Here is a 24,034-nt window from a genome sequence, read left to right on the forward strand (position 1 = left end):
GGTGGGCTCCCTGGGGCTTGCCTCTCTCCGGCCCGCTTGATTGAATGGGTGAAGGGCCTCCTCCCCCTTCTCGGGATGAGCCCGGGACCTCCAGTGCTATGCTACCCTATGGCATGTCGACTGATCCCTGTGGTTCTTCCCTGGCATGCGTAGGGACGTGCTTCTGTGTCCTGTGGTGCACGGCTGTGTCTCTGGTTACTCACTGTGAGAGAACACTACAGCTTTTGGCCTTGGGTCCGCCCCCTGTTGATGTCTGCCCGACCTCTGGTAGTGCCCCAGGACTCTTCTCTTTCTAGCACTGGCTTTCGTGTGCTGCCGTATGGTCCCTCGGGCCCACTGGGCTTCAATGGCGCCTGCTCGCCCTTGCAGGTTATGGCAATGGCTCAAAACGACTAGAGCGCGTCACCACAGGGTCCATAGCCCCACAAATGCAGACTGTGGGAGAATCATCTTCTTGCAGGCCAGTTATTTCCTTCCTCAGGAAAGCAATTTTTTTCCCTTTGCATTGCACACAACTACAGGTCAATCTGGAGGCTAAGATGTCGAGTAATTTTTTTTTATTATGCAAATACAGCACAATATTTATCTCCATATTGCTGCTGAGTGCAGCGCATTGGGTTGATGCTTTTTAAAATGTTTCCCTATTCTTTACTTCTAGGCCCAGCAAGTGCTTAAGAAATACCAAACAACAGTTTTTGCTGCTGTAAGCATTTTTCATTAGAGCGCTGATTTAAACAAAGCGAAACCTTCCCGAACCATCAAAAACACATGTCCCTCAATTACCTTAGAAGCAGTAATTCGATCTCTTGCTCCCGTCCCGATAAAGGTTTCTCCCACACCAACATGCAAACGGTCAGGAAGCGCTGAAGAAATCTGCAATACTTTAGAAGAAGAGGTTGAACAGGCGCCATGTCCACTTTTGTAAATATCTTGATGACCCACGCGTATTGACCTAACGACTGCCCGACGCTCTGACATGACTTCACTTCCAGCCCAACGGAAGTGTATATCAAAGCACTTCAACATTGCATTCTGGGACTTGTAGTCATGTTTATCTTATTATACAATCGGGACTATAACTCTTAGAATGCACACCTAAAACGTGGACACGACTCATTTGAATACTTAGTTCACATCTGCAATGCCTTAGTGAGCAAACAAATGACAATGCTGCTAAGATCGATACCCGGTGGTTCAATATTAAGCATTTCCACGCTCCACTTTGTTAGCCACTATTGATCCGATGAATTATATTGCCAGAGCAGTGTTATTCTTGGAACAGAACTTCTTAGGCATGGAGTTCTCACATCGACACACAAACTTCCTTGAACTGAGTCTCACAAGAAGGGAGCACGAACTTGAACTCACATAAGCATGGAGAGGCCATTCAGACAGATGGTGGGGAGGGTGGAAGGGTCCCCGCTCAGAGTGTGTGGCGGGGATGTACTTATATAATTCTCTGGGACAACTAAGCTCCTTGTAGGTGATGGCCTGTAAGTAACCATGTCTGAGGTTCCTTTCACTATCCATGGGCAGGGGTGTAACACAGGCCCCCGCATCCCCCGCATCCCCCGCAGTGCGGGTGGCCCCCAAGCTCCAGGGGGCCCCCTCAGCACTGCACTTCGGCTGGGGAGCTCCTGATAGAGTTCAGAGGGGGCCCCTCCACGTACCTTGCATGGAGGCCCTCTCAATTATCATTACGCCACTGGCCATGGGCTGCACTGAGCTTTTAACATACTGGAAAGTTAAACAGAGACAGCGAAAGGAATAAGACTGCATGACATAGAGAGAGTACAATAGAGCAAGACATAAAAAAGAAAAAAGAATGAAAAAGAAAAAAGGGACAGAACTCTAAAAGGAGAATTCTTGCAAAAAAGTACGAGCATGATAAGAAATGGAGGAAGAACGAGTGATAAAGGAGAGCGAAAATGTGTTTAATATAGGCTATAGAAATAGAGAGCAAGACAAACTGACATTTTGGGTTAACTCGTGGCAACGTGGTCAGGGCATGGGGTATTCATCGATGCTTATTGTTGTTAAAAAACACTGCTTTCAATAGTCATTTGATTCAGTACATGAGACGCTAAGAAATGATGATAAATACATTTACTTCTTTCCCCATTTACAAATTTATATCCTATTCTTTCTTCTCATTTGTTTCCCAATTTACATCTCTTGATGGTTCGGCTCATGCTTTGTCCTTTAGATCCAAGTCGGAATCCGACTGACCCCCCCATCCAAAAAATTTGAAATCTCCTACGAACCTGGTGAGATAGATACATTTGATAAACAAATATATATTTTATTACACAAAAAGGTGCAACTCTATACAAAGCAAGAAAATACTAATGTACCCGTGCATTTAATGTGCCAGATTCTAAAAATAATCCCGAACACGATGGCAAATAGTGGAGCAGTGGTAGCGCGGCAGAACTGTACAGATCCGCACAATTGTTCAATATTACACTTCACCATGAACATTCGAATATGTAATACTTAACTTAAGCTGAAAGTGACTCGTGAAAAAGCACCATGCTGCGAAAAGAAAAAGTTAAAACCATCAATAGACCATTTACATTCACTCTCCTACCGACCTACACATCGAATAAGTCCAATTTCAAGTGCATTCTTAAATCGATGCGGTCATCCTTAAAAGTAGGCAACTTCCACTACAAAACGAAAGCATTTTCGTCCGCCCTAAAATCCGGCAGACAATCGAGTGCTTACAGCAAAATAAAAAATTGAAAAAACGTCGAGTGTTATTAAAAGTATCTGGCTCTCCCGCGGAGAAAACCGATATCCCCAAAAACAAAAAAAAACACAAGCTTACACACAAGTCCCCCATGCACAAAACCCCGCTGTTGTTCTACCAACAAAGAGGCGTAATTACAGACGAGGGGTCAGATTTACAAGCCCCTTGGGCCTCTTTTACGCCGCTGTTGCATCACTTTTGTGACGCAGCGGCGGTGCAAAACCAGCGCCATGCTGTGGGGTATTTACAACGTGACGCATCTGGGAGATGCGTCACGTTGTAAAGCCCTGCGGCAGAAGTAGGCGTTGCTGCGCGGGGGGGCTTTCCGTCGCAGGAACGCCTCCCAAAAGTGGCTGAGTGAAATCTACAAGATTTCACTCAGTCACTTTTGAGCCCATGCTGCGTCAAAACCCTGCACCTGCTTGAAGCAGGCATAAGGATTGACGCAGCATTGTTAAGATAGGGCACCCCAGAGCATTGCTGGAGCTGCGTCGCACTTGCGATGCAACTCCAGAATTGTGCTGCCTTTACAGCACAGATGCGTCACGCATCTGTCTGTTTTTGGCCCATGTTGCGCCGCATTGTAAATGCGGCGCATCCATGGTGGCGGAGCAGTGACGCACAATAACTGGCGCATCCCTGCTGATATGCAGGGATGCGCCAGTTATTGTAAATCTGCCCCATGAAACTTTGCAGTTGGGAGGAGCAAAAAGATTATATATAAACGTTTACTTTTACCTTACCGAAGAGCAAAGTGTGTGTTCTTGAAGCAGAAAGAGACCCTGGAGACAGCTGCTCCCCTGTCCATGTGCAGGCAGGCTAACAACAACTGGTTCCTGTCAATCACTACCAGCCTCTTGCATTCCTGATAACCCCAATGGTCCTAAACACAGTCATTCTCCTCACATCCATAGCAAATGAATGGGCCAGCAAACCAGGCACATGAGAAGAAACTGGGTGGGTAAAGGCCCGCTAGTGACACCAGTGAAGTTTGTCGTAATTTGCCTTAGCTTATACATATCCACTCAAATGGCAGTTTCGATTTCAGAGGCAGAGTTGACCTTTGTGTTACCTGAAGACAAGTTTCTAGCCTCAAACATAAGTGATTCTGGGCACATTGATACATATCTGAGTTGCAGTATCGTTATTTGTGCCAAAATGGAAATACTTAGGCAGAGGTTAAAAGTTGGCATCTAGCTTGTATGTGAAAGAGTGGACACTTGATTCTAAGCATACACTCCATCAGATGTTAATGTTCAGCTGTCATTTTGTAAGTACCTATTGCAATGTATATCACGGTTTCAGTGTCTCTGTCGCTATACTGCACTTTGTGCATTCCTGCTACTTTTGAGCTGCTGCTGCTGAAGTTGGTGGAGCGTTAAGCTTTTGATACCAGCAACCGGTAAAGGTTTATAATAATCGGTTAACCTAGGTAGACTACTAGGCATTCTCAGGAACCTATAATTATTGTGCATGCCACACTTTTCTTATTTATATGTCACTCCTACATGAGATCACACTGCAGCGGTTCTCTGTGCATGCTGGTGCAATCCTGCAGCAATGCACTCTAATGGAAATTCACACTTACAGTAGAAACATCATATTCAGAAAACGAACCATCAACATCTACCATTGCACTCAATACCGTAGGTTAAACACAGACTACGAAGCAGTCAATGTATTCGGCCAAACAATACATCTGACACTACCATCAACGAGCAACGGCAATATGATATCCGAGAAACCTCATCACCAATTTGACAAATCTCAAAAGGGAGTATCCTCTCTGGTATTTCCTTCCAAACATATTGTTCTTTTCGTTTCTGCCCATGACAGCTAACTGACAAACACGAAAAATGTCTAATGCCTAAACCAGGAAACCACTCGAGGGGTGTGTAGAGGTCATCTCGGCAACTGCGCAGGCAAATAAAGGCACACAATAATCTAAGGCATACATTACTTAGATGTCTTTCTGGATGTCAATGCTACCAACATAAAAGGGCAAAAAAATATTTTGCTGTTAAACCGGCCCCTAGCAACAACAAGCATTGGCATAGCCAATACGTCTCGTCTTTGGAACCTTATAAGTATTTAGCCATGCAACAGTTGATGTTGTTGCACCAAGGATATTGTGCTGCATAACTAAATACTTATAAGGTCCCAAAAGCGAGACGTATTGGCTATTCCAATGCTTGTTTTGCTTGTGCTATGTAGACGTGGATTACATGCCAAGAAGCAGAAATAATTTTCAGTTCTATACAACTGCGAGAACATCTGCCGAACATTAAGATCCACGTTTTTCTTTTTGAAACACATTTCCATTCTCAAAGTATTTCCTATTTTTATTTTATTAACCTTTATTAATCAGAAGGGAGTTTTGATGACTCTATTCTGGCTTGTATTGAAGGATTCAGAAGTTTTAGTATGTAATCGTTCACTTTGGACGTATTTTTATACTTTGAGACCATTTTGACGTGCAATTTTGTATTAATATATTTAAATAAATGCAGATGTCCAGGCGCACAAACAAAAAACATACCAATGCCTGGTTTCTCAAAACGTAATATAGTCTCACCCCTCTCCTGCCACAGCACAATTCCCCCTCCCCCCCCCAAAAAAAAAAAACACACACAGTTTCTTGGTTATTTATGTTGTGGTAAACCCACTAAATGAGGAATAACTATGCGAACCCGATTCTCTCAGATGAAATGACACACGTAATTCCCTATTACGTGCAGATTATCGCGGCATTCACCACCTGCTGCAGGTGATAAATGGGAGTGACTGGTGGTGCGGGTCTGGAGGCCGGGGAGGAGGGGGGGTCACTAGGAGGGGAGTGGAGAGGGCATCGGTGAGCACTGAAGGTTAGTCTCACGGGGAAGCACCGTCGTGGTTTAGAGGGCATTGAATGTTAAGTGCAATTTTTATTTGATTTAGACAAATTCTTTTACTCTGGATGTTAGAAGCGTAATACCAATACTACCTATCCTGTTTTTCAATGCAACAAAAAATAATAATTACATGTTGGGAAACACTTCGAACAGTATGTACTGAAAGTATATTTTTGTCAAAAGCAGTGGAGTGCACTTTGTATTCATACCTCTCTGTGTTATAAATGAGATAGGTTTACCCTTAGGCACAAAGTAATATCATCGGATACTCATTTTCGAACCATCCTCAAGTCATCAAGAGCAATCACACCCTGTAAAGTAATCAGACAGTCATTTTCAAGTCATCCTGAAATCATCAAGCTGAGTTTCTAAACTCTGCTGATGACTTGAAGAGCTTGATGATGTCTGATGATGACAAAATGACTTCTAGAGTAGTTGGATGATCATTCGATGATTCTGCGATGGCTTCTAAAGTCATTCAGTTTGACTAGTTTACTTCCCTTTAGATCGGAAGATGTTCCCACTTAATGTTATATGTGGCTCAATGATTAAGTGGCCTACTGCAGAGTGAGAGCATGCTATAACAGCAAAATCAATTCTGCAAATTTGCTTAAATGCTTCTGATCGTAAATCTTAGGCCTGCTCCAGGTTTTAATTCAATGCTGTACCAAAATTTATTCTTTCAATATTTTGCCTTTATTTGTATATGTAATCCTACAAACACTTATCTCATGTGTGATGCCAATTCCGTTATGTCATCATCATTGGGTTCATTTACACACACACACACTGAGTCTTCTTTGGAGAAATAGAGGGGAGCACAACCACTCAGGCTGGGCTGTCCAAAAATTTGTAAAAGTACCCACTCCAAAATAGCGGCTCTAAATGTACCTTCACTCCATCTACCGGTGGTTGCTTATGTACACAACCGTTCCTCACTGACATAGCATATTTGTCTCCTTTGCCTTACTGGTGGACTTCTACTAGGCTTAGACTGCTTTTAACTACATCAGTCTAAATATTCCGACAATCACATTGACCTTTTTTCTCTACCCGTCTATCATGGAAGCTCGATTTGTAGTTTGGCCGAAGCTGTATACATTTGTCTCTCTTCCAGACATGCACGCTTGTAAGCATGCGATTAGCCACTAGAAAATAGGGGGAGGGTCTCCCGTATTTTAAGAAGGGGCTCCTGCGGCTTTTCTTTTCTTTTCATAGATACTGGGATGCGCACACACAGACAGAGAGAATAGGTAAGGATGAATTCAGGTTCACGACAAGCTAGCCTGCTTGGGATTAAGACATGGGGGTGGGCTGGGAGGACTTGCGGAGTCTTCACTTGAAATACCTTTCAGGCCAAGATATTTTATACAGGCCAGTTTTAACACTTCTGTAATGTTTTACAGCTCTGTTGTCAGCTTTACGAATATGCAGGACAGATTTCAAGCGTAATTATGCATATATAGGGGGAATATTTTCTCGAATTACCCGAATGCTTACACCTTTTCATTCTCTTTATACCAATTGATATGTTTTGGTGGCTAACGCTGTGGTGCAATTTTCACCTGGCACAAGGGAGGCACCACCTTCTCACTCAACATCTCTTACGCTGGTATTAATTTGTACTGGATGGAAACGCTAGTATGCTTCTGCTTGTTTTAATAATACTATCGCCCTTTTTAACGTTGGTATATCCACTGGCACCCTCCGCTTTTCTGGTTAAACCCAGCATTACACTTAACCCTCTAGAACTTGATTTTGTTACCCTCAGGCGTAGCGTCAGATATATTGGACATATTCTGCAATATATGATATCAATGTCAAGATGAAGGAGGGTTTGGGGGGTAGCCGAGCACAGTGAGGTCTGCCCCTTGGGCAGATTGGGAGGGGGAGGGGATGGCCAGCGAGCGGCCATTTTGGGTTGCTTTGGGCTACATTGGGATTAGCCCAATTGTAGCCCAATTTTGATTTACTAACCCAAAAGTATATAGGGCTTTTTCGTGCTTTTCCAGCCACCATTTTAGGTTTGGTGACCTGGTGGCTGGGAGCGCTGCGCAGAGTAGGTTTTTTGTCCCCACCCTCCCTCCCTAGTTTTTTCGGTTTTTGGGGGTGTTTTTTTACCCCTTTTGGGGTTTTCTTCGGTGGCGGTCATTGGAACAGGTTCATAAGGGCTTGATATGTTGTATATTTATCGCTTGGAACAGATGCTGGCGGGGTTCTTTAAAGTTGGCCAGGATTGGCTGTAGTTTTTAGTTAAATGTTGGTAGATTGTGAGCAGGAGCAGGGAAAGGGTAACCAGGTAGGCTAAGTTTAGATTAGAGGTTTGTTAGTTACAGTTGCAAAAAGGCAGGTAGGGCTTTGGTTCATGGGAGGTTAGGATTTGTAAATGTTATATTGTGTAGGATTGTGTAATATTATTGTTATGGAATGTTATGTTGTATTTTGCGGGGTGGGGGATTGGATGTGGGGATCGTAGGGGTGGGAGGAACAAGGGGTCAGGTAATTTATGTATAGTGAGGTTTTAGTTTTGGAAGGCAGTTGCCAAGGTTAATAAATTGTGATATGCACCTGTTTCAATAAAGCGGCCTTTAACACACACAACAAAGTGGTCTCTTGCTGGCTTGCCCCCCTCACTCCCAAAGATGGACGGATGCAATTGCAAGCACTTTCCACACACTCACAGTATAATGAGCAATGTTCAGATCCTATGTTTGTGGCCAGCTTTTGATGTACTGGATATAGATGGGATGCTATAGACTCCCTGGTCCTATACATATCACAGACTCCTGGTTACTCTTTACTGCTTTGGACCATGTGTGTCACTCGTATTTTGTGCCATTGCGGTTTTTGCCCACAACCTACTTAACTCAAGCCCCTATTTCTCAATAGAAACTTATTTTCGGGCATTACTGTGCCCTAGGAACTTTCCTTGCATCTAGCGCAATACACTGGATGGCTGACCTTGGATTCTAGCAACACAGAGTTATATACCTTTGTGATATTAAGGTGAGATGGCAGCCCGTTGGCAGCTTCTTATTTTAAGCCTCATCTGACGACATGCCTTTTCCATTTACCTGTGATTTTACTGTGTCAATCACTTTTCCTTTAGTCTCTCCTCACCCATCTTAATGACTAGGGGAGGAGTTGATCTTTACTTTTTGCTCCTCCTATAGGGCTTCTTGCATTGATTGCATGTTGTTCCAACTTAGTGGGGACGTCCCTGTGTCGCTATTTTCACCATATAAATACTTCTATGTTCCCTCCCAGCTCTGTACATTACCTAAGCTCTGTCCCTACACACACTTAGGTGCAAACCCTGCATTAGCTGGCTTTCTTGCAGCAATTAGAAATTTCCAAATGTTGGCCTATATTGCATAGCTTGGGTGCTTTGTTTTAACACTGTTAAGGTTGCATCCTTTAGTGGTACTTATTAAGGAGTACTTGTGCACTGTTTTACGTATTTACATGTTTTAATATAAATGTTTGTAAATATAGATGTCTGTGTTTAAGACTATTTGAGTCCTTTGCTGTTGTGTAACGTATTTAATTTTTTAGTTATTGTATGTGTTTCTGATTTGATTCTTTTATTTGTCACTTTCACCCCTGATGAAGTTCTCCTTGTGAGAATGACATGCGTTGGCTGAACTGTTTGTGCTATTAACCTATGGAAAGGATTAAAAATTGAAATAAAGGTGTTTGATACAACTTGGACTTCTTTGCCTGATGCACTCCCATTTGTAGCTGCCCCTTTCAGGATCTGAATCACAGAGGCGGCACTCAATGGCAGGTGCTGGGGTATCAGCGCACAGGAACACTTACTGATAAAACTGGCGTGAGGTGCAGAGCCATAAGACCGCCGTTGAAGCTTTCATTTCAAACTTGTAGAAGGCACTACAGCTACCTGCCCAGGTTCCAGCTGTGAAATTTTCTGCAGACCACAGAGGGGATGATTATGTACCTGTTTGCCACAGGTATGCTGGCGAGAAAGACAGATATTGTGCCCTAAATGCTTGTAAGTTAAGTGGTGAATACCAAAATAAAGGAACCGATTAGACCAATTAGAACCTATTGCTAACCGCAGCTGATACATGGGGGAAGTTTTTTAAATTCAGCAGTTAATGTCAGATGCAAAACAGCAAGGCTGGGTTAGAGCATATTGTGTTAAAAGAGATGAAGATGACATTTGGGTTTCAGGAGAAGGAAAACATATGTTCCCAGAAAGCTTGTTGCCCACACTGGCAAGACATTATCATGGACTTGCTCACGGAGGCAGGGATGACATGATGCATTTTTTTGGCAAACATGGTTTAATCCTAGGTTCAGACTGATGGTGGAAGGGTTGTGTCATAGGTGTGTTGTGTTGCAGCAAAAAAACGTAGGAAGAAGAACTGCAGTAACAAGAGATCAGGAGGTCACTTCAATAGTATGCAACTGGACTTTATTGAGATGCTTGTGTGCAAGGACTTGAAATATGTTCTGGTGATTGTGTGCATCTTCTCTGTTTAGTTTGAAGCTTACCAAAACCAGGAGAAATGACAGTCTCACAGTAGCTAAGTTGTTGCTGAGGAAGTTAATTCCGAGATTCGGGCTCCCACCTTTTCTGGAATCAGACCAAGGAACTTATTTTAATAATGAGATCCTTTTTGCTTGAATATGAATTTACCGTAAATAAATGAAAAGACAAGAGGCATTTGGCAAAACAGGAACAAATTGGTTTAAGTAAATGCAGCAGCTGGAAGGGTTTCAACTGAGGCATGTTTAAAGACAGTCTCAGAGTACAGAAGTTTTGGCCGCACATAAACACATTTTGTGGTTACAATAAAACACTTCAACATTCTTTGAAAAGCATCATAGCCATAAACAACAAATACACCTATCTGGTAAGGGGACACAGATTGCTTTTGACCTTGGGGAGAGCAAGTGTAGGCCGGAGTGTGTGTGTCCAGATGTCCTGTGTGGTGAGCGGGTGATCACCCCGTGCAGTGCACATGTCTTGTCCTGATTGTCTGAGTGGCTGAGTGTTCCTAACTACATGTTGCATTTAACTTTGTAGTATATTGGGAATGCCCTCCTTTGACTAAATGTGTTTTATCTGGGCCAATCTCCTGTTTGTTGTGTGACTACCTATTTGTGTGATAGATCAAAGTTTTTCCTGGGTGCGTGCTTGTTGTGGGTTAGGTGTAACCCCCCCCCCCGTGACCTGTCAATCAGTAGGCTTGGTTCACAGGACCTGTCTGACCACGGTTCTCTGATTCAGAGTTGATGGGGAGGTCATCTCAGATGAATCCGAGAACAATGAAACGAGTTTGTGAGTGCATACACATGTTACATGGTGTTCACATATATCACATTTACCAATATTCTCATTATTATACTTACAGTTCTTACATTATATATCAACATTGAATTCACTGATATTGACGTCATTATGCGTGTAGAAGTTACGGTGTACATCGATTTTGGATTTACTGGTATTGACATCATTGTGCATGCATAGATTACAGTGTACATCGATATTGCATTTGACAATGACATATGCAATGAAATAACAACCTGTGTATTCCTAGCTTCATGTGGTAATAATATTGATAAAATCAATGCCATGTTTATAATTATACACACGCATATATGAGTGAAATGATCACTATTAACAAACTTGCCTGTCATGAACCTTCCTTCAACCCTGACTCAAATACATGGTCAGGCAGGCTCTGTGACATAGGCTGGAGGTTACTGATTGACACATTACAGGTGGGGTGGCACGTAGCCGACAGACAAATGTGCAAACAGGAAGTTAAGGTTCATCCCCCAGATAAGCGCAGTGACACCATAATGGTTCAGGAAAATCGGCTCCAATAAAGCACACATGACCAGAGGAGTGTGCTCATTCCTGAAACATCATAAGGTCAGATGCCACATAAAGTTAGAAACATAAAGCCAATCAGGATACTGCACACACAGTACATGCAGTGATCACGTGCCCCTCATGCCATACATTTGTACACAATACACACTGGCCCACAATGTCTCCCCACAAGGTCAAGGCCCACCTACATTTGTTATCAAGGGCCTTATTTATGACTTCCTTGACAAGTCCCATATTCTTTCATCAAACAAGGATCGCTGAAAGTATTTTTTATAATACCAAAAACCTGTATAAAGACTCACTCAGATTATTTGTACATTGACACAGTCCTCAGACCAGCTTCTGTAACAGTGCTCCTGGCTGAATTGTTTACTTAAACCGACAGTTACTGTTTTGCCAAATGCCTCTTGTCTTTTGTTTTTTCAAGGTAAAGTTATATTCGAGCAACATATAAGTGAGCCAGTGAGAAGAGATTGGTACCTTGGACCTGCCTGCAGTAGAAGGAAAAGGCCCCTGTCCGAATGGATTCACATTGGCGCAGTACGTAAGGTGAGCAGATGCCACAATTGAGTGGAAGTTCTGCTGAATCCGCGGAGCAAAGGTCCCTTCTAAAGCCACCATTAAGTGGGTAAAAGACCACATCTGATTCTTAGGCCCAGCATTTGGCATATGGGAAACTAGGAAGAAGAGCAAACATGAAACTGAGCTCCCTGCCACTGACAGAAAGCTTGCATGTTACCTATTTTATATGTCTGAACTGAGTTTTCACAAGTCCACTTTGGAGGCATTCCTACAGAGGCCACCTTTTTTTCGATAGTCAGCACGCTAGGAAGGGGAAAATAGGTTATCCCTTGGACCACTGGGTGTGATACAGAATGTACACTTCTCTGCCAAGTTTTTTCTTAATGTAGTATTGAAGTCAATGCAAGGTATGTTTGATGTTGTGGTTATTTGATGCTGTGGTGCTGGTAAATAGATGCAACTGTTATTTTGTCTTGAGTCTTGTGTTTTGTCAATTTCTCAATGTGCTATATGAATGTGTTGCTATTCTCTCAATCACTATTTCCTATCACAGGAACGTTTATGGCCTCAAGACCTTCCAGAAAAGAGATTCTTGAAGGTTTTTCAGCCCCACTGTGACACTAGACACAGCTTATGCTCAACAAAACAATTTGACTTGTATCTTAACAAATGTAAAAAACTCTTTATAAATTCAGTTGAGGATTGAAGGAGAGGAATGGAATCTAAATCAAAGAAAGCTTAAATTGGATATCAGTGGGCTAAAGAAAAAATTAAGCATCTAGATGCTGGGAGTTAAGTTGCATTATGTTTAGATTGGAAACACAAAGGGAAATTGTGCATTTCTAGAGGAAAGTCCCCAACTGCTACAAAATGTGAGAAAAAGAATGAGTGTGAAGACACATTTGAAACTTAAGGACACTGGGAGTTATTACTGGAAGGGAAAGATGCTGTTATTCCAGGAGATTATTATGTCTGTGGTGCATATCTATATTCTATGTATGGTACATGTTTTTAGGCATGGTTTTTCCAAATATTAATCAATTTGAACATTTGATGATCCTGTGTGGGAACAGAAGTATAGATCCAAATGAGGACCTAGTGCTGGAGAAATAGTAGGCAATATTTTGGGGGCAAAGATTCCATCTGTAGTTGTGACTTTGAATGGCATCAAATTTAGAAAATTGTCCTCAATTGTAGAGAAGCTGTTTACTAGAACAGCAGGTGCTTTATTATTTGTAGATACTGAAATGCTAGCTGTGAGATCAATGGTTTTACAGAACCATATTGCGTTAGATGTCCTTCTTGCAAAGGAGGGTGGAGTTTGTTGGATATTAAAAGTTCAACAATGTTTGTCAGAAATGGTGGTCTCTAGTTGGCATCTAACAATGGTTTACTTACATCCCTCCCACAAATAAGGACTTGAAAAAAATACATTAAAAACATCACTGACTTGAAAGGAGCTTTGAAAAGAAGCAACTGGTGCTTGGGAAGCAGTTGAGAATAGATTTTCCGCAATGGGTAGAATGTTTGGAATACTTAGGAATAGAAGTGTTGGAAATATCTTGAAGCTCCTTGTGATAATTGTTCTCTGTGAATTATTCCTGTTTGCAATCTACAAGGGATATAAACATCCACAAGTGAAGAAGGGGATTAAGAGAAAAAGAGCTGATATAGAACTAGAAGGCAGACTGAGCAGATAATATGATGACATGAATCAGTTGGAGAATTCCTTGTGTTTGCTTTGTTCGCCCTAAATTGGCAGGGTATGTACATATGTGGGCCCCTTGATCATTTTGCCACTGGATTAAAGCTACCCTGGCTGATGAGGGGTGTTGTTTCTGGTCCATTGAATACCTGACTTGGCAGTTTGAGCTGTACTGTTCCCATAAGGAACAAGGAGAAGACTGATTTGCATATGACCGGGTCTCAACAGGTATGGCAAAGTGAGCTAAAGAACGATGATGGATTCAATCCAGATCTGTGACTGGGGGTGAGTGCCTGAAAAGTTACAGCACTGCGTCCATCATATTCTTGTGTTTGATTTGTTTGCCCTTTGTTGGCAGGGTATGCCCAGACATGAGCCTTGCTCACTTTGCCACTGGAATCAAGCTAGCCTGGCTGATAAGGGGTGTTACCCTGAAACTGGTCCAAGGATGCTTGTTTCTGCACATTCTGGTCCAGGGAAGACCTGGCTTGACAGTTTGGGCTGGACTGTTCCCATAAGGAACAGGTACAAGACTTAAATGAATATGGCTGGCTCTGAACTTGAGTGGCGAATTGAGCTAAAGAACGATGATGGATTCAACCCAGATCTATGACTGATGGTGAGTGTCTGAAAGGTTTCAGCGCTCCGTTTATCAACTCCTTGTGTTTGCTTTGTTCTCCCTAAGTTGGCAGGGTATACCCAGAAATGGGTCTCTTGTTCACTTTGCCACTAGATTTGAGGTAGCCTGGCTGATGAGATGTTTCCCCAAAACCGGACCTAGGTTGTTTGTTTCCGGTGCATGGAAGACCGGACTTGGCAGTTCGCACTATACTGTTCCGATAAGGAACAGGACATGACTGATTTTCTTAGGACTGAGTCAGTACTGTGGTAGCTTAGTGAGCTAAAGAACAATGATAGATTCAACCCAGATCTGTGATTGGGTGTGAGTGTCTGAAAAGTTCCAGCACTCCATCCTTATCCTTGTGTTTGCTTTGTTCGCCCCTTTAAGTTGGCAGGGTATGCCCAGATGTGTGTCCCTTGCTCGTTTTGCCACTTGATTCAAGCTAGCCTGACTGAGGGGTTTTACTCAAAACCGGTCCAAGGATGCTTGTTTCTGGTCCAGGGAAAGCCTGGCTTGACAGTTTAGGCTGGAATGTTCCAATAAGGAACAGGGATAAGACTGATTTGCATATGACTGGGTTTGAACTGGGGAGGCAAAGTGAGTTAAAAAGTGATGATGGAATCAACCCAGATCTGTGACTGGAGGTGAGTGTCTGAAAATTTTCAACGCTCTGTCAATCATCTCCTTGGGTTTGCTTTGTTCACCTTAAGTTGGCAGGGTATGGCCAGATGTGGATCACTTGATCACTTTACCACTGGATTCAAGCTAGCTTGTCCAATGAGAGGTGTTACCGTGAAACTGATCCCAGGATGCTTGTTTCTGGTCCAGGGATAACCTGGCTTGGCAGTTCCCATGAGGAACAGGGAGAAGACTGATTTGCATATGGCTGGGTCTGAATTGGGCTGGCGAAGTGAGATAAAGAACGATGATGGATTCAACCCAGATCTATGATCAGGGATGAGTTTCTGAAAAGATTCAGCGCCCCTTCCATCATCTCCTTGTGTTTGCCACATTCATAAGAAGTTTTGAGTGGTTAATCGGAAAAGAGATTGCGATCTTAATGTGATGGCTTGCTTCGCCATCAGAGGGGGGATTGGAGCAGCATCATTTTGGCTCCATCTGTTCACGTTACAAATACACATATATTTGTGCACATAGCACTACATAATTGTGTGTTCTAATGTTATTAATGTAAAGTGTTGCACTTGAACTCAGTACTGAAGTGCATTCATTGTAAAGACAAAAATATATTCAATGTATGCCTTAACTTTAGGAACTGAAATATAGGCTTTAGAAATTAAAAAAACTATCCTCAAACTATGAAAATGTGGTTTCTTTAGAAACCAGAAGGATTGGGGCAAGATGGATGGTGTCTGAGTGAGGCCACCGCTTACCTCTCTCATCTTGATATGCTCCTCCATAGCATGGAAAAGGATGTAGCCATGAATATGGAGCACCTGAATTACCTTGGTTCTAGGATCGCGGAAGTGGAACGCCTGGGCTGCTTCTGTCATGGGAAGGCACGGGCTGGCACAGTCACTAGGAAGCTCTAAGGCAGTTGCTACTGACAACCATTACGGCTGTGCTGAGCCAGTGTTGTTGGGCTTCTGGCGCGGGACTCAGGCAAGAGACCGCAGGGACAACAATAAGGGCCACCCAAAGCAGAGCAAAACAACTCCGAGTGCCCCCTGCTGCCATGATTCCCCAACATTGATAAGAAGCTATAGACCGCAAACTGGCTGACAAGAAAGGACAGCTGTGGTCTGGTAAGCGTGAAAAAGTGGAGCAGGGAAAGAAATCCTCAGCACGGATCACTTGGGCGCCCAGGGGGTAGCAGCTATCTATCATAAATATATTTCCACCCATGGGAGCTGAGGGTTGGCATTGGCAGTCAAGGGCAAGTGGAAATTACTTGTCAAGCTGGGGATGAGGTTGGGACAGTTAATTCAATATCCATAGACCAAAGTGAAGAGTGAGAGAACTCTGCAGTAAGGGGAGATAGCCCCTGGTCATTACATAATGAGGTAACCATTGTAGAGGTACCCTCAGCTACAACAAGCAACATCCTGTCAGTGGAAGCAGTAGGTATTGATCATTCAGCAGCTACGATTAAAGATATGGCTATGGAAAGAAGAACTGGCTGTGAGTAGGAAGCAATGGAGTAGGAATCCCGCTTGTATAAGAAAGGAGAACACGAAAGGAAACCCACAGAGGGAGTTTGTTTGACTTCAGACTCAATAGAATAATTCTTCTCTTTAACGGAGGAATCAGAATTGTCTAATGCAAGTATATCAGCAAAAAGTGAATGAGTGGTTTCTCAATCAAGCAAAAGTAGCCCACGGGAAGAGTAACCTAACTCTAAGAAACCGAAACAATTTGTCGATGAAAAAGGGGAGAAAGAAGAATCTTGGGGAGGAGAGACCCTCAGTCGAAGTAGTTGGTAAAGAGACTTTAGAAGAACTTGGTTGGGTCTATTAGACTATGCAAATTGCTTCCCTTAGGACCGGAATTAAGAAATAAAGAATTACCCAAAGTTGACAAAAGGGGCGCTAAGGCGAACCAGGGTCACTAGGTAATAGGAAACCAGAAGAACCCGAGTTGTCATTCATTTTGCAATCATTGAATCTGTTTCTGGAAAATGTAAAGAATGATAACCGACAGGCACAATTAGCCAAGAAAAAACTTCCAGGGTCTGTTCGGAAAACGGGTAAAATCTGCTCCAACATTTCCAAAAGGCAGTGGATAGTTGAGACCTGGACGGAATCTCTGGAAAATGATGCTGCAACGTTGTAGACCCAGGCTAGATCACAGGAAGGTTTTTAGGGGTTTCTGAAAACATTGAGGGTAGTGATATTTGGAAGTATGTTATAACCCTGCTGAAAGGTTCCCTCCCTGAACTATCATCTTGGGACTGGGACTTGGAGGTTAAACAGATGCATTGTTTTCCCCTGACGCTGTCAAGACAAACGTCTAGCGATCTGGCTTGACTTTGTGCAATACTGGTTTATTTTGGGACCATTCATTTGTGCCAAGGTGTTTATGAATTAGCACACATTAACACTAGAAGAAGCTTTGAGGGCATCTCCTTTTTTTCAAAACCTGATTTTGCACATGCCACTGTCGAGAGGAGATGGCGACTTAGGCAACTTATCACCCCCTTTTGAAAAGCAGGAGTAGTGGTATTTCTTCAGAATCCAGCTGGGTTGAAAGTAAGGTTTTGAGGACAGAAACAGAGCCAACAACCAGGGTTGCATTGAATGGTACAGTAGCTGAATCATTTTAAATCTCACGTGGAACTACGCAAGGCTGCCGGTGTTCCCCCTTGTTATTTGCAATTTTTATTGACCCTTTCATTCATAGACTGGAATCTAATGATCAAATACCAGCAATATGGTCAGGGATAATCTGGAACCCCTTTTGGGTGAAACCAAGCAAGATCTTGTCAGGTTAAATAATCTAGTGTTCTTTAAATACCCCTCACACACCAAAAGGGCCCTTGGTGTCATGCTTCATCATAGGGGTCTTCGCGTCCCTCTACGGAATGCGGCATGCTGCTAACAAACGGATACGCGGGAGCATTGATGTAGTCACTATGTGTGGTGTGTGAGAGTAGTGAGTGGTAGGGTCAGAAGTGAATGGATGAGTGAGTGTTAAAAAATACCTGGCATGTGAGGGCTCAATGGTGTGATGGAGGTTTTGTGTATTTAATGTACTCAAGTGAGTAGGGTAGGGATCTGTGTACCCCGTCCTGAAGAAGAAGCTTTAGGCTTCGAAACATGTTGATGCACGCAGGAGGTTTTGTACATTAAATACACAAAAAACCTCCATCACACCATTTTAACAATACCAGCATGCAAGCATATTAAAACTCTTTTAGCCCTCACATGCCAGGTATTTTTTAACACTCACTCATCCATTTATTTTTGACCCTACCACTCACTACCCTCACACACCACACATAGTGACTACATCAGTGCTCCCGCGTATCCGTTGGTTAGCAGCATGCCACGTCTGTAGAGGGACACGAAGACCCCCATGATGAAGCATGACACCAAGGGCCCTTTTGGTGTGTGAGGGGTATTTAAAAAACACTATGTGCTTCTCACCAATGTAGGAAACACATGCGACTCCAGAACCTGTTCTCTTTCTTCGCCTATCTAACGAGGGCGGATTCCTTTTTTTTCTTTAACTATAATTGGGGAGACTGAATTTGCCCCCAGTGTCCAGGTGGATACGTTCTCTCTCCGCTCCCTCCTTTTGATTTGTAGGGTTAAATAATCTACATCTATCCATAGGCGGTAGATGTAATGTAATAAAAATGTTATATATTTTTATATTTTTTTAGGGCTATTCCTCTAGAGTTTTCAGCACAATGGTTTAAAATAATAGGAAATGTATTCTCCCGGTTTATTTGGTCATAGTCGAGACCTAGACAAGCCCTCAGGTTTCTTTCACTACCTACAGAGCAAGGGAAGTAGGCTCCACAAAATTTGAAATTATATTATTGGGCTACCACTGCTCTACAGTCGAGAGCTGTTACGTGAGAATGAAGACAGTGTAGGAAGGGTGGTGGTGCCCTCCCCATTCGAGCTTTTAATGGGGAAGGAAGATTGGGGATGTTTTTGGTGACAACTGAACGACAGTATTTATTTGAAAAAAAGTAAGTTTTAAGACTCTTTATAGTGTATTTAAAGGGCTGGAGTGCAGCACTTAGAGTTTTAGGGATTGCTAGATTATCTTTTATGAGCCCCTGTCTAATAATTTTAACCTGCCGGAGTTGTTCAGAGATTCTCCTATGAAGAAGTGGATCAGTGTTGGGGTGGACCGGGTGGGCTGTATTTTTCCTCTCTCTCTCCAAGCTTTGTTCTTTCGATGAGATGAAAAATTAATTTAAACTTGACTGAAAGGACCTATTTAAGTTCCTTCAAGTAAGCGATTTTCTATTGCAGAAAGGGGGTGGATGGGCCAGATGTGAGAAAATAAAAGTCATCAAAATACTTTTGACAAGAAGAGCAATCTCAATCTGGGAAATTTATGGTTGTATTAACTCCAATATGCCTGATGATATTGATAAATATTCTCAAAAATGGCAAAGGAAGGTGAGGGTTTCTGATAACACATTTGTCCTGGCGTTTGATCTGGCACAGTCCATTTTAATGTCATCGCGACTACAGGTACAGTTTTATAAGACTTGCTTTTTCTTATATTATACTCCCGATAACATAGCTAAATGGGGAGAGTGATGAGCTAAAAAATAAAATAAAAAGATAAATCTAAATTTCTGTCAGCTGTATTAAAAACAGAGATACAAAAAAAGGGGGGAGATTCGATGAGGTATTCAGAGGCCGGAATCTATACTAACTTTCTTTAACATGCATTTACCTCTGACACCATTGATCACAATTATATCTTTTTTCTCAGCTAGCCTGTTTAATGACTGCGAGTTTTAAGTCAATTATTACAATCTCTGATTGTTTGAAACAAAAAGAACACTTCTTCATTTCGCAACACACATGTCCTTTACATAAAACAATGAAAATTATTTACATTTTATACAGTGACTTAATGACATATCACAAAACATGAAAAAAGTTCTTAGAACAAACGGAGAAATTATTGCACTACAGTAATAAGGTGTCCACTTTTGTAAGTCTTGGGAACTCAAGCCAATTGGCTCCTCAACGTTTGACTTTGAATGTGGTCCTGAGCAGAGTCAGAGAGATGTATCGAAGTGATTCTAGAGAGCAGTGAGCTGGTTTATTGTTTTACCTCTCTAGGGGACACTGATGTCTGAGATTCTTGATGTCAAGAATCACCTAAAAGGGTACGTAACAACTAAGCAGTATGGCTACAACGAGGCAAGTTAAAACTCAAAACCATTAGTGAAAACTCCCATTTCATCAATTCGTTCTTTTTGTGTGTTATAGGCAAAGACGATACGGCAACCTTCAACCGAGTGTACGTAAGTTCCGTAACAAACCATGTTTTTAGAAAAACATCCCCCTTTAGTCTACATACTAAAACAGGCATACCATTATGTCCACAGGAAAAAGATGTCCCACTGGAACTACATAACAGCCCTGAAGAAGACCTTATGAATATAATATAGGTCCAATACGACATAGGTCGAAACGCGTCGGCTAGCAGAGATCTAGACACGCTCGAAATAAAAAATCAGACATCAGTGTCCCCTAGAGAGCTAAAATAATAAACCAGCTCACTGCTCTCTAGAATCACTTCGATACATCTCTCTGACTCTGCTCAGGACCACATTCAAAGTCAAACGTTGAGGAGCCAATTGGCTTGAGTTCCCAAGACATACAAAATTGTACACCTTATTACTGTAGTGCAATAATTTCTCCGTTTGTTCAAAGTACTTTTTTCATGTTTTGTGATATGTCATTAAGTCACTGTATAAAATGTAAATAATTTTCATTGTTTTATGTAAAGGACATGTGTGTTGTGAAATGAAGAAGTGTTCTTTTTGTTTCAAACAATCAGAGATTGTAATAATTGACTTAAAACTCGCAGTCATTAAACAGGCTAGCTGAGAAAAAAGATATAATTGTGATCGATGGTGTCAGAGGTAAATGCATGTTAAAGAAAGTATTAAAAACAGAGGTAATTTTATCCCCAGATATAATTTTATTAGGGATACTTGAGACAAATCAGGTGGAAAACGGGCTTGAACTGTTGTTTTTTACAAAGGCAATGTTAACGCTTTATGTTGCTTCGGTCTGGCTAGACCCTAGATTCAAACAATGGCCTGCCAGACTGCTAGTGGTTGACAACCTGGAAAAAGCCATATATATGCAGAAAGGGAAATGTACAGGACGATAAGGGTTTTGAACATGGGCTTGTTTAGCTGAGTGGGTACATGATCAAAAATGACTAGGCCTGTATTTCTTTCTGCATAAAGTACTATTTTCCCATGTTCTGATTGTGTGTCTTTTCTTTGCAGGTACGCTCACATGGTTTGTTAATTTGAGAATAGATTTAACTGTGTACTAGAGATAGAGAGCCTGAGAAAGAAGTCCTTCACAAAGAACATGGAGAGCCAGAGCCTTCATTGTAATAATGTATCAAAGGGTCGTAGGTGAGCAAGAACAATGCTGTTTTCAGGATTGGCCTGGGAGAGTTTGCTAATGTTACACATCACAGAGTGAGAATGGAAAAAACAATGGAGCCCCTAATGGTGTATCAATGGGTGCTACCAAGGCTTACCTTGTGGTATTAACTGGTTTTCCTACAGGTTGATGCGGGTCACTTTTCTTTGAACATTGTGAGGTACAGAGGTACAGGCCTCCATGTTGAGACCTTTGATTCTTTGCTGAGTGTGGCTTAGGCTAACATTTTTCCCTATCCCTAACCAATCATCTGAAATGCAGGCATCCTCACGCATACTTTTTTTTTCTTCCTTTTTCAAAAACCTTTATTGACAAATCTGCATGGACAAAGTACATTTTTGCATCGAATCAGAGCACCATATAAATTGGATCACTTGCGGATTACAACGAGGGTCCAAAAAATAAATCAACAATGAGCAATAGCTTGTACGACACTGCATAAGCACCATTGATCAATAAACAATTGTAGGATGGATTGATAACACCGCGGGGGAAGGAGCAGGCCCGACAGGAGGGGAATGATGACAGGGAAAGAGGTGGCTACTGACCGACACCGGCGGCCTTCACAGGCTGAGTGACGGCGGGAAGTGCGGGAGAGGCAGTCCGGCTCAGGGGTGAACGAGTATGAAGGTATGTCACTAGGGGGCCCCATATGTTGAGTGGGCGAGATCTCGCAGGTATGAGGTCCCAGAATTCAGATAATAGGGTCTGGCATCGCGAAGCAACTTAGAGCCATTGGGCGAACTTAAGCACTGGTCTGCGACCCCAACACATGGATACCCTACGCTGTGCGAGGACAAGCAGCATAGCGATCAAGCGACGGGAGGCGTCCGGGCAAAACTTAACAAAGCCTAGGAGGCAGAGCGGTGGGTCGGGCTGAACCGGAATGGAGGTGATCTCGGAAATGGCAGCACAGACTTCCTGCCAGAAGTCAAAGACCTTTGGGCATAACCAGGCAAGATGAGAGACATTCGCAGCAGAGGCAGAGCAATGCAAGCACCTATCGCTGGGGATAAGTCCGAATTTGTGTAACTGAGAGGGGGTGCGATAAAGCATGTGTAAATAATTAAAGTGTATAAGACGCACGTGATAGTTGGGGGATATTCTCTTCGTTTGGTTGCAGCAGTAGAGCCAATTAGCCTGGGAGATATCCACGCCAAGATCTTCGCCCCATGCCACATGAGCACGGTCAGTGGAGATGGAAGTGACTGCCAGCATGAGGGTGTAGAGTTTGGTAACTAACTTCCAGGGAATGGGGGACGAATATATGAAATCAAGAGTAGACATCGAAGGAGGGGGCTGGGGGAACATATGATGCAGCTCCTACAGATGGCACGCAACTGATAGAAAAGCAAATTGTCCATGGGACCAGAGGCGGAAGGGAGAGAATAGAATGTGTTCCCAGGATAGAGATCCGCCAATGTTGCCAGCGCCAGGCAGGCGACGTGTTTGGCCATGCCGTAGGGCTGGAGAGGAGGGAAGGCAGGGTGTCGAACAATCGGCATCATGTTAGCCGAGAGCATTGGGGCATTAGAAATACGGCGTAGTCCTGCCCAGGCCCAGCGCAAGGTCTCGACCATGTCTATTTCAGCGCGTGGGAGTTTGGCTGGAGCAAACAGGGTGGTAACTAGCGGCCAAGGGGCTGCGAGGTCAGCTTCAACTACCACGTGCGGCTGAATGGGAGTGGGGTGAATCCAGAAATGTAAAAAACTGGCCTGAGCACTTAAGGCATGAAGCTTAAAATTGAGAGTGCCCATGCCACCAAATGACACGTTGAGTGTGAGAATATCATGCAATCCTGGGTTGTTTACCAGCCCAGATAAGAGAGATGATCAGCGAGCGGATCCTACAAAAAAAGTGGGCAGTTAGGGGGACAGGGACATTCAGGAAAATATAAAGAAATTTCGGGAGGACCACCATCTTGGCAATGGCTATACGGCCAGCCAGCGACAGGGGAAGCCAGTTTCATATGGGTATTTTGGACCCGAGCCAGTCCACCGCACGTCCGAAGTTGGCCCTCCAGAGGTCATCCATGTCTCTGCTCAGCCAGATACCTAAATAGCGAGTGGGACCAGAAGCCTAGACGAAAGGATAGTCCGGGGTGATTGGCATAGTGGCATAAGTAATAGGAAATAGGACTGACTTACTCCAGTTCACCTGGATACTGCAGTATCCACCAAACCGTATTATCTCGCGTACAAGGGGACTAAGATTTTCTTGGGGGTGGCGGGCATATATCGTTATATCATTCACATACATGGAGGCCAAGAGGGTGCGGGCCGAAAAGCCGATGCCCCTCTGAGTATGGTGTTGCTGAAGTCTGGCAGCAAGAGGCTCCTTCGCAATGGCAGAGGGCATAGGGGAGAGCGAGCACCCCTGGCGGGTGCCACACTCAGTAGGGATGGGATCAGAGATCTGTCCATTGATCCAAAGGTGGGCAAAGGGGAGAGTATAAAGGAGTAAAATTTTAAGAATGAAGAAATTGCTGAAGCCAAGTCGTGGTAGGAGAAAGAATTAGAAGGGCCACTACAGAGTATCAAAGGCCTTGG

This window comes from Triturus cristatus, chromosome 5_2 (assembly GCF_964204655.1).
Source record: "Triturus cristatus chromosome 5_2, aTriCri1.1, whole genome shotgun sequence".
Classification (NCBI taxonomy): Eukaryota; Metazoa; Chordata; class Amphibia; order Caudata; family Salamandridae; genus Triturus; species Triturus cristatus.